Source organism: Perognathus longimembris, chromosome 11 (assembly GCF_023159225.1).
Source record: "Perognathus longimembris pacificus isolate PPM17 chromosome 11, ASM2315922v1, whole genome shotgun sequence".
Lineage (NCBI taxonomy): Eukaryota > Metazoa > Chordata > Mammalia > Rodentia > Heteromyidae > Perognathus > Perognathus longimembris.
Genome location: NC_063171.1, coordinates 47,773,595 through 47,786,542, shown reverse-complemented (window position 1 = coordinate 47,786,542; position 12,948 = coordinate 47,773,595).

Genomic DNA, 12,948 nt, shown 5'->3' with positions numbered 1-12,948 from the left:
AGCCTAGAAAGCCTTCTCATTCCAGCAGGGGCTTGCTGGAGACCCCAGCCATCAGTGCGGGTCCTTAACAAGCTTCTTTCCTATCATCCCCACTTTATTTTCAACTTATCATCCCCTTGTGATATCCTGTTGCTCCATTTACCATAGGCCATGAAATCTATGCACTAGAGCCATAGCTCTGACTCAACTTTCCAACTTGAATAGTTCATGGCCTACAGTAACCTGACCCTTAAATCAATATTAAGTAGTCTGATACCAGTGGCTCATGCCTATAATTCTAGCTACTCAAGAGGCTAAAATCTGAGGATTGTGGTTCAAAGCCAGACTAGGCAGGAAAGTGTGGGAGATTGTTATTTCCAGTGAACAACAAAAAGTCAAAAGTGCAGCTATGGCTCAAGTGGAAGAGCGCTAGTCTTAAGAAAATAGAAACACAAAACTCAAGGCAGTGCCCACGACCTAAGTTCAAGGCCCAGGACTGGCACCAAAACTAATTTTTTTAAATAAAAAAAAAGAAAGAAAGAAAAGTAACCATGCAAAGTAGGCATCCTATGGGCTGGGAATATGGCCTAGTGGCAAGAGAGCGTGCCTTGCAAAGTAGGCATCATAGAGATGAACAGATATGTTATTAGCATTCATTACTTACACATGAGTGGGATTTCATTGTGACATTTCCATTCAAGTACATAATTTATTCTAATCAATCTTCTCCCCACCGTCATTCTCCCTCCTCCACTTCCTAAAACAATTTCAACAGCTTTCGTTATTCTATTTTCAGACCTGCAAACCATCTACTTCAAGCATAGGGATGATAGATGTTTTTCAAGCATGTCTTCAAGAAATTTATGAGACTGTTGGCACAAAATTTGAAGGGAAAAATGGGTCCCACTGACAATTCCAGAATAAATCTCTGGTACATTCCACTTCCTGGGTAGAAGAGAAAATGCGCATTCACCTTTAAATGGCATAGTCTTTGGCTTCTACTGAAGCTTAATGCATTTTCTCTTATTTAACTTTTTGTCCTCTCCTACCTACTGTTCTGGGAGCCCCTGTGAGAACTGAGAAGTTTAAAGGCACAACAAGAACAATCACTGAGTAGAAGTTCAATAAATCTGTTCATCTGTCCACCATAGAGTTAAAAGTACTGTAGACTTTTAATAAGGCACTAATTCACCCTTGGTGGAGGGTAGGAGAGAAGAAAAGAATAAACACTTTGCCACAGCTCTCAAAATTTATACTTAAAAGTCTTACTTTGGGGTTGCTTATTTCATTTATTGCCTTAACCTCTTACTTTTACTCTTAAAAATAGAACAAACCAGGGCTGGGAATATGGCTTAGCGGTAGAGTGCTCGTCTTACATGCATGAAGCCCTGGGTTTGATTCCTCAGCACCACATAAACTGAAAAGGCCAGAAGTAGCGTTGTGGCTCAAGTGGTAGCACCTTGAGCAAAAAAAAAAAAAAAAAAAAAAAAAAAAGAAAGAAAGAAAGAGAGAGAGAGAGAAAGCCAGGGACAGTGCTCAGGCCCTGAGTCCACATCCCAGGACTGGCAGAAAAAGAAAAAGAAAAATAGACCAAACCTTAACACCAAGAGCCATTTATTCTAATTCTTTGATTTTAAAAAGGGGGCTACTTAGGATGCTAAGTGTGGGCCAGGGGTCTTCCTAAAGGCAGCCAACAGTGCTGGCAAATAGGACCAAGCTGGGGAGTTAAACTGGGATTATAAGGGGTATGGCTGCAGAAGAGCAAGGGGTACTATTGCCAGGACAGCTGCAAGAATGAGAGTGTGTGGCCTTCAGGCTCCTGTGGGTTCCCTGCGAGTGTTTTGAAGCTCTTCAGCTGCATGCATTCCATTCTCTGGTGCTGTTGGCCTTCTGGCTGATGGTTCTTTTCTTTTTCCCTTGCCTACATTTAAAAAGCAGACTGAAAAGAAGAAGTCGGGGAGCTACTCCCACAACCTCTTAGCTTGACCTGAGGAGACCGCTCTGCTACCAGTCTTCGAGCGCCCCCTGCCGCTCACAGGGAAGACAGCCTTTCTAGACTGGATAACCCAACTGTTTGAAAGTACTCACCTCCCCCTCTTGAGTTCTTACTAACAGCAGAAGTGTATAGCAGTGTCTCCCAAGATACACTGTCTCTGTCTATTCCGTAGGAAAAAGCTTGGGAAATGCCAAAATTAAGCTGATAAAATGTGTTTCCTGTAAGAGCGTCTCCTAATTCCAGAGGAATGTGGCTCACCCATGAGCTTAAATAAACCTTTCATCTTAAACATCTACTTTTATCACGAAAATAGGACTGTTTATTCCACTGGCAATATCTTGTGTCAAAATCTAAACAGTATTTCTTCTCTAATGGGAGCAAGACAGAAAGCTCTGCCAATCAAACAGGAAAGAGAACCTGGAATCAGACAGCCAGTCTCTGTTTTCAGGGATAAACCCTATATTCATTCTTTCAGGAGAGCTGCAACTTGAAAAACAATGTCCAAAGGAAAAGAAGTCAGAGCTGCAGAAGAAAGCTCCCTGGGTGCTTGTTTCATCTCTCTTCTGTCTCACTTTCTTCTCTTAAGGGAGGAGCAGAGCAAAAGAGCTGGTATAATTTCAGGTTTGCTTAAAGGCTAGGGTATATTTACAAAGCCAGTGCTGGTTTGAATGTACTAGTTCTCAGGCATACAATAGGCCTACTGTGTTTCAGAGGACTCGGCCACCCATCATGACCCACTATTCAGTCTGTCATCTGTTCATCTAAACACAGGTTCCCTCAGAAACTTCCAGAAGCCCAACAATCACTTACAGTTGTGGGTATTGCCTTCTGGTTATCATCCTATGGAGAGAAGGGACACATTATTTGTAGATTTCTAATATGACCCCCAAAGAATTTTTAAGCAAATTTGCATCCACTGGCAGTCAACACAAAAGAGCAGGCTTCCCTCTCCCTTGACAAGTATCTTTATATGTTTCAGATACATATTATAAAGCTGACACAGTCTTAATGGAGCAGCCACAGTGAGAAGACCTTCCCAGAGCAGTACAATGGTATGCATATTTGGTTTGCTTGTGCAATCCTGTTTTATAATAGTCTTCATTTCTGCTAAGCCCTTATGATAAATAAGCAATATTTGCAGAACTTTAACAGAATGACAACTTTAAAAGGAGAGAACATGAACACCCCAAGTGTACATGCCAATCCATTTTTTGGATTCATTTTAATTTTTCCCTTTACCCTCACAAAACAATAACAAAACCTGCATGCCACCCAGAAAATCTGCTGAAAGAATCTTCTTTCTACTGTTGAATAAGGTGATTCATAGGTCTGCCAGTTTCTGTAAGACCTCATTCTGCCATAAAGAAAACTACAAAGATTTCATATAGTATCTCCTTTCTGTTCTGCTTTACCTGTGAATCCCCTTGATCTAAAAGCAATGCAAGAACAGAGCTGGGGACACCACTTGAGCACTTGCCTAACATGTGAGAGTCCCTGGTTTCAACCCTTAGTTCTAGAAGAAGAAAAAAAGTGTAATATAGGATCCATTATGTCCCTCATGCACTACATTGATCGTTTTCTTTGTATTGAGAAAGAAGAAATTTTCCACAAGATGATGCCTTCCATCTTTAGAGTGCAAAGGATTTTTTAGATATTGCCTAACCACTCCCCAAAACATCCAAATAGCTAAAACTAAAATATCTAAGACATCCAAAATATCTGAACATCTCAGATGGGTGAAAGCCTACTTACTTTAAATGATATCCATAGGAAGAGAGTAAAACCTCACAAACTAATATTTAACGCATTGATGTGTGTAAATATCCCCCCATTAACAGCTCAAAAGCTAAGTTTCCTAGCACATTCTGAGTAGAAGTGGGCAGGATTAACCAGCCCTGTGGTGACTGTTTCTACTCATCACAACCATGACTAGCTGTAAAGTTAAACTTCTAATGAGTCCTTCATTATCATCCAACTATCAGAAAACACCTGGCTCATTCATTCCTCCAAATTCTTGAACTAGATTGTCAAGTACTCTGGAGAAATACTCTTGTCTCTCTAAATTTATTACCTACAACTTCAATCACACCACCCATTCTTCTCATCATCCCCCCAAAATAAGGAAAAATGAATACTCTGAACAAACCATGATTAGCCATACTTGTGTGACATTCCATGTGCCATTGTTCTCTCTGCCTGTTGAATTGCATGTCCTTCATTACTTAAGAGTACGCACCTGACTTCCCCGTAAAGTCTGTCCTCTAAACAAAGGCTTCTGCCTTCAGCATACCCATGATGCCCCAAGCGTGACCCATGAGCACCTTTCAGGAGTCTGAATAGCATCACAGAATTCCAAACGTCACCAAGACCCAGAAAATCCTCCAAAAGGAAAGCCTGGGAATCTGCATTAACTAAATCTCCCCTCAGCTCCTGAACCTGGGATTCTGATACAGATAACATTTAATATGTAGCCCACACAATGCTGAGTAACAACAGTAAGAAGCTAATATTTACCAGGCCCTTAGTCTATACGAGGCACAGAATGTTCTACATGCATTAACTCATTTATTGATCACAGTAACATATTTTTCTGTCGGTCATGGGGCTTGAACTCTGGGCCTGGGCACTGTTTCTGAGCCCTTCAGCTCTAGGCTAGCACTCTACCACTTTAAGCTACAGCACCACTTCCAGTTTTCTGGTGACTAACTGGAGGTAAGAGTCTCATGGACTTTCCTGACCAGGCTGGCTATGAGCCACAATCCTCAGGTCTCAGCCTTCTGAGTAGCTGGGATTACAGGCATGAGCCACTGATGCCTGTCCGCAGTAACTTTTTTTAAGGTACCACTTTCATCCTTGTTTAGATGGTGGTTACATTAGGAACTTGCCTCCAAAAGCATGCAGCTAATGAATGGCAGAGCAAAGATGTAAATCATGGCCAACCTTGTTCCAGAGTGTGTGACTAAATCACTAGGTTTTAGATTCTACAAGTATTTGCCTGGTCTCCTCTCTCTCTAGAGATAGATAGATAGATAGATAGATAGATAGATAGATAGATAGATAGATAATGTAAAAATATATCTATGGTGTATTTATACTTGTTAAGGGGAAGAATTTTATCTCTACAACATAGCAACTATAAGCAACTATAGCATTGATCATAGTGCATACAGAATTCTATAAATGTTTATTAACTTATTTAAAATGTAGTACACTGGGACCGGTCCATCTGGAACTTCCCCAATAAATTCATCTTTATACTTGAAAAAAAATAAAAAATAAAATAAAATGTAGTACAAAGGCTGTGTGTAGCTCAGGAGTACAGCACTGACTCACCATATGCGAGCACCCAATTATAATAAGGTGCATCCTTTTTTGTGTATGGATAATATTAGTGAGATTTCAAACACACTTTATCGGCCATAAATTAATTACTGTAACAGTACTTTTGTAAAGCACCAGTAACGTCAAGATCTAGGTTTTATACATAATACAACACTTAGAAATCAGACATACACAGTATACTACAATCTTGCAGAAAGTAGACCTCTGTGTGTGTGTTTGTATGTATAAAAATCTCCAAAGAATTACTAGTAAACCCCAAACTGCATTTTTGCATATTAGATCTAGGTAGAATGTGAAAAACTCAAAAATCACTCTCTAGTGTACAGCTGCTTCCTTTTGAGGATTTTGCCATTACTGGCTCTTCTCCATTGCCAGACATCTAGAACCACATACACTTGCTTAAGTAGTTTTAAGCATCTATGAAGGAAGACCCAGCTGCAAGGTGGTGTAGTACTTACCCATCCAACCCGGCCCTGTGTTCTGAAAGAGAGCAGTGTTCATTCCTCTCACCTAAGCTGGATATTGTCATGTGAGCCCAAGAGCATCACAGATGTCATCAAAGCAACCAGCCACACATCCTCAGAAGAAAGAAAGGTGACCTAGATCCCAAAGAGGAAACTATCAGCATGTCGTTTACAAAACAGACATCAGAACTCATATGTGGCTACATTTACCCAATTACCAAAATGACCACTCACTTCACATTGCTACTCACTCAATATTTAAAGTTTTTAATATAACTGTACATGTATTCATAAATACATATATGGATAACAAAACAGATATCATTCTATTTTTTAATCCAAATTGTCTCTTTTTTTGTTAGTCTGGAGATCTAACCCTGGGCACTATGTACACTATAGATGTTCTAATGTGATCATTAGAGGCATATATGCAAAAACAGCCATCACCCCCAGATTTCTACCGTGGTACTTGATCTCTTTCATCCCATAAGTCTTTGCCTGTTTAACACTCTGGATCATTAAAGCAGCCGACTTCATGGATTTACATTCCTACCGTGCTTGTCCTGGTGGAGATTTTAATAAGCTTTCGTGGATCTCACACTTCAGCCAATCTGGAAACCCCATCAAAAGAAACCTCTTGGATCCCTGAAACTAACTCCAGTGTTACTTTCAGACTTGAGAGGAAAACATTTTTCCTCTTCAAAAAAAAAATGTATACACAATACCCTGCAAGAACAATGTGTCATCTAAACTGTTCGAGTGTAAGGGACAGTTTGCTGCTTGTGACTGAGAAGTTCAAGATAAACAGTCAGAACACATAGAATATTTAAAGATAAGCTGTTGCCAGATCTGTGTCCAGCACCAGGAAGCACCGGATGTCTTGCTGTGCAGAGTTTGCTTTATGCACTTCGGACTCCAGGATGGTCCAGACTTTTAATCACGTGATAGTAAGACCAACACATCAGACTTCCTTGATGGTCACATCCCCATTACTTTTAGCGATAGGCTTTCATTCTCAGAGTCATTACATAAGTGGTGATGAAGCATGTAGCCACTGACAGTTTCTCTAGGGCCTACAACAAAAAAGTAAAGATCTCACTGCTAAATGGAAGAATTTATATGAGTTCTCGTTCCTTGTGTGATCTGCCTCCATAGTCTCCTGCCAAGGAATGCAATGGCTTTATAAACTGACATGAGGACAGAGCCCGCCTTTCGAATATAAGTCAGAAGTGGTTTGGTTTGGACTTTGCTAAGAGGAAGCATTCTGTGTTCTCTCTGGTTCACTCAACGTCCCATCCAAGGAAGTCTTACCCTCCAACTTTCAGAACCACAAAACACAAAACCATTCATCTCTCCCTTCAGAACTTCACCTGAGCCACTCAAAACCCCTGACAGAGGTAGGTGCCACTCCACTCAGGAAAGAGTGCTCCTCAGAGCCCCAGTGTGTGGGAAGGGACAGACTCAGTAAGGCAGTAAGCAGACTCAAATGGTTGGAAAGCCTGTTCTTTCTCCTCCTAGCAGATTTGTGGGTCCATGGCAATTTCCCCATGTGATCACTATACAAGACTTGGCTGGTTCTCAGGGAAGGACAGAGTGTTCAGCCACTATGACTATGATTCTGCGTTTGAGGGGTAATTGCTTTTAGTAAATGCAAATGTACCAGGAAAAATGGTGAAGGTACATGACTAAAGTTCCACCTCAATAAGCCATGGTGATCAAACGTTCCAGTGACCCGGGGGACTCTATGGCCTCCCCTCATTTCTCTTTCTCAACAGTGTGTAAATGCCATAACATTGGAAGCCTGGGGTCTCCCATCCACAAGAGCTTGGAGCATAAGTAATGGAGCTCAGGGCGTTTGGACTCTGGATGCTGTCCCACACTATTAGTAAATTGTACTGCTCACTTTTGCCTAGTCCAAATGTCACTTAAAAACACTGAGACTCATAAGCTTTGCATTTGAAAAATTCAAGTGAATACAGGAGACACTAACGTGCACTGACCTCAGTGACAGTGACCGCATTAGGTAGCCATAAGCCACCATTGCCCAGATGACAAAACTCCACTTCAGAGTAGTTCAGAGCTGCACCCCAAATCACACAGCTGGTTAAATTCACAGCCACATTTTGGCCTAGTCTCTCCTTATTACCTCTCCTCTGTGAACATTAACAAGAAACTCAGTCCTGGGGACCTCTCCTTAGAAGACACTTATGTCCCTTACCAGAATGCTGAAATATTCCTTGTGCTCTACATTAATTTGATCAAACTAGGAAGGAAAAAACCTACCATCTTGGGCTTTCTTGCTGTAAAGATAGCATGGGCTCAGAGTTAGGAGTCCAAACTTTAATAATACCAAGCTAGACTCTATTTGTAACTCTAGATGGCAACTCTTCTACCTTAAGCTAAGTGTCTCTCTCTCTCCCTTGGTCATTTCCCCCTTTCTTTTGCTTTCTTGAGTTCTTATGGAGAACTGCAGGCATAATTATCTACCTTGCCTTTAATATGATTAGCATACATAGTGATTCCTTCTAGAACAGAATTCTAGGACTTGAATAGGGCATAATAAGAATGAGTATAAGATTTGAGGCATGACCCCAAGCAGGTCTTGGAACCTATGCTTGTGAATCAGCATCTATTATGCCAACGTTAAGGGTGAACCAAAATGAAATAAGAAAGGATCTGTTTGGAACCCAGAAGTAAAATCTGGGCTGGAAACTTGAGGCTGTTGAAAGGTTTTCAGCTGAAAAGGTATTTGCTCACTTGATGTGAAACACATGGCCACTGAGAACTTCAAGAAAACACCGGCCATCCACCATCTCCTGTATATAAGGAACGAGAGAAGGGGTGCATGAACAAAGCATCATTCTACTGGATATACTCATTGCAAGAAAGAAGAAGGAAAAAAACACACAATTAAATTTCTCACATGAGCTAAATCAAATAAGCCCACCAACCTCTTAGTAAAATATACAGGCATTAAACCAGGGTATCTTGACATGTGTTTTAAAACTACCCAACCTTATAGAGGAATTGAATGCATACCCCTCAAATTCTGAGGCTCCTGAAAAAATTCCAAAAGAGTCTGTGTCATTTGACAGCATCCCTTTCTTCATTCTTCATAAAACTCACAGAGAACCAGGATTAGAAAGAGCTCATCTCACCCCAACCTGATTGCTTATTCTTCCATTTTACAGATGAAATAATTCTGAACAAAAATAATCTCCAGAATCAAACTGGGACTCAACACTGCTTAGTCAAATGGAAACAAGGGTGAAAGAGAGTGGTTCAGTTCTGGCTACCTTATTTCTCTGAGAGTTCACCCACATATGAGTTGTGTCTTCACTTTGACTCTGAGATCACTGTGCTTTCTGCTAGTCTCCTCATGACACACATCTCTTCCCAGTTAACCACTGTGTTCCATAGAGGTGGCTACTTCCACCTTCCAGCCAATTGAAAGCAGGGAAGAAAGACAGAAGATGAAGACAGTGGTCAGATAGGTAATTAGATTTACTTCCCTTCAGACTCTGCAGAGAGAACGCCAGGATAAGTCATCATTGCCAAAATGCCAGTGAATAGAAGATGGGCCATGTTGTTGTTTTTTTAACTTTCATGGCAAAAATGTCATCATCAGAAGTTTACCAATTTGTTTATCTACTTTATCTAGTCTAGTTTATCCTTTGTAAAAAAAAAAAAAAAGAAAGAAAGAAAGACAGGAGGGACAGAAGGAAAAAATTCCCTTCAATTGTTAAACATGCAGAAATACATTAAAATGCAAAATAATTGCTCACTACTATTTATTGAAAGCTAAGTCCTATAGGCTATGCTTTAAATACATTCTCTTGTGGTGAGACTATTATTCCCATCTTACAAACAACAGGAACCTTGATGATGTGTATTACTTCAAAAGGTTTAAATAATTTGTTCTGCTTCTATTTCAGCAGTGGATAATCATTTCTTTGAAAAGGAAAATAAGTATTGACTGCCTTACAACTGAAGGAGGCAGCTGACCACGCCGCAAAGACCTTCAGAGGAAGCTGCTAAGGGAAGTTGTCATACTGACCATTACCCGGGGACAGAAGAGACATGAAGAGGTGGCCAAAGGGGGTGGACTATCAGGAACATGATACCTACAGCCCTTGGTACTCTCCCTACAAACTGAATAATAGCTCTCATACTCTCTGAAAAAGAGTAGTTAAGCTCTTCTCTCCGGCCATGCATCATCTCGGCCACAAGCTAGCAGTTCCGGAATAAACTTTCTCTTCTGCCTGAATACCGCATGGTGTTCTCCTTTATCAGCTGCCTATTTTAATAAACCTCACAATCCTCAGACTATCCCAAACTAATTTCTTCTCTCTATATATATCTTTTTTATTAAATATGTCTGATTTCTCTGGGTAAAAAAAAAGAGTAGTTAAAATTCACATAAAACTTTCTTACTCAACTGAGTTCTAAATGACTACTTCAACTCAATCAACTCGTCACTACCAAGTACTTACTCAGTACAACTTCAAAGTACTAAGTACAACTTCAGAGTACTCAGTAGAACTTAGTACAAATACACTTAAATTTGCACAGATTTCTTTTTGTAAAATAAAAATATTATATCTTGTATTTGCAACAGTGGTAGTAAGAGGACAAGCTTGTTTAAAAAAAAAAAGAAGAAAAATCAGAGTAAGCAATAGAACAATCTTCTCTAATTGAGAGGGAAGTTCCTCCTTTTTTCCATAACAGCATCTACATTACATCTCCTGAGGCTGTGCCAGATTGTTAACTCTCCACCCCACAGCCTCTGATTTTGGCAAGCCTAGCTCAAGACACACAACTGAAGCCAACATGGCCTAGGAGCCATGTGAATAAAGACCAAGTCTCAATTAACGGGTCAAGAAACAAGCTAATCAATTAGCAGCCTGGCTCTCTCCAACTCACTGAGTTAAAATGCCTTTAAAAGCATAACTGATGTTTGTAAATGAACTTTCTCCCCTCACCTCCAGTCTTTCCTCTGGGAGGTTAGACATTATAAGAAAATAATTTGTTTGAATCATCTGTATTTCTGGGAAATACTGAACATGTCCAGGTGTAACACAGATGGTGGATGGCAAAGATGAAGAGAACTATTTCTCATGAAAAAGGAGCATAAATGCATGTGATCACAAAAACCTCTTACTTCAGCACACCTCCCCAACTGTCCCTCCAGAGTAGCAACAGGAGCAAGGCCCTATGCTCCACACCTAGTGAGAATACATCCAAAGAGACAGAGAAATTGAGCAAATGCATCCACTTCCCTGAAGAGGCTCTAAAGCCAGACTTCCTGGATTCAAACCCCAGTACCATGACTTGCAGGTAGTGGAAAACAGGGAAAGTACTCTCCAAACCACAGTTCCAGCATCTACGAAACTTAGAAAATGTTACTATCTTCCTCTTGAGATCTCCCTGAGGATTAAATATGTCTGTGCCTAGAAAGGAATAAGTGTAATGACTGACACCAAGTTTTATGGTCAGGGTATAATTGTTGAACTGTGGTATTCACACACACACACACATACACACACATACACACACACACACACACACACACACACACACACACACACACACACCAAGGGGAGTGGCAAGAAGAAAGGAGTAGAAAAGAAACAAGTTAGTTTATCCTCCTCATGTTTCTCAAATGAAGGAATAAAATGGGACCAAACATTTTAGACACATCACAGCAAAGAAAAGCTAAACGACTTTAGAAGAGGTGGATGGACAGCCAGGAGGACAGAAAAGGAAGTACACACACTCTAAATGTTGACGACGTAGCAGTACCATATGCATCAGCTCTCTTCCTGATGTCATCTGCCACTTCCATGGCCTGACACATATACACTGGCATTTAAGCAGTGGGTTCAAGATTTAATCCCATGTCTGATTGCCTATTGGCCCATCCTAAAATATTAGTATGAAAACCATTTTCATGATTTGTATAGTTCTGAGTGTGCTATCCTTCCAAACCATGATGATGGTAAAACACATTAGGCTACAGTAGTATACAGTCAATACTGTATTATATTCCCTAGCTTCTAGACTCAAACTCACACATTTGTAGGTTTTAGTTATTGTGGTTAGTATTGTTGTCAATACCAAACTGTTGTCAAAAGGATAGACTGTGCTTCCTAGGAAATATCCTAGATAAATTCTAGCTTAAATTGGAAGCGATCTTTGATATATTCTCTAGGTTTCAAATTAGTCTAGGTAATCAATGGCCTGGAGGGAGGTGACTGACACCATTGTTCTGCTCTCTTTCATTCAGTTAAGAAGAGTGTGGAAGGACTAAGCAGGGGGGCTTTTACTAGATACAAATCTGGTGATAGATTCCTTTTCACCTCTTCTTCCCAGATTATTGAAAAGCTTCCATTCCATATTGGGTTTCTGTATTCTACACCTGCTAATCTCTAATCTACTTCCTACATAATTTTTAAAAAAAGAGAGAGATCATGTTGGTGAGAACACTAAAACTATTGAAATCAGTATGGCAGTTTCTTAAAAACTAAAATAGACCTTATTTTGTGACCCTATCATACCAGTATTGGACATATAGGTAACTGAGAGTAAATCAATATACCATAAAGACACCTGTACATCTATGTTTATTGCATCACTATTTTTACTAGCCAGACAATGGAATCAACTGAGGTGCCAAAAACAAATGCATGGATAAAAATATTAGATAGATAACCCCAGAACATGAATATGGAACATCAGTATACATAAGAGAAAGGGAAGGAGAAAAACAGAAAGATAGAGGATAAATAATTTTTTAGGTACTTCACAATTATATATGAAAACAGTACCAAAAACTTCAGTGAAATTTGGTCAATATCTGGTTGAGGATAGGGAAAGGCTGTCTTGGGTACATGGGTACTAGCAAGAGAAGCAAAGCTAACAAAGAGAATGAAAGACAATAAATATTGTCAAAGTAAATTTAATGTATGCAAATAGAACAATGACACCTATCGGAATTGTTTTAAGAAGGGGGAGGGGAAGGGAGGCTGATAGGATGGGATTCATTGACATATACTGTAATGGAAATGTCAAGGGCATATAATCCCCCACTCTATATCTAATGTATGCTAATAAAAAAGATAGAAAGAAAATGTGCTACATAGACACAGCACTACTCTACAATATCAT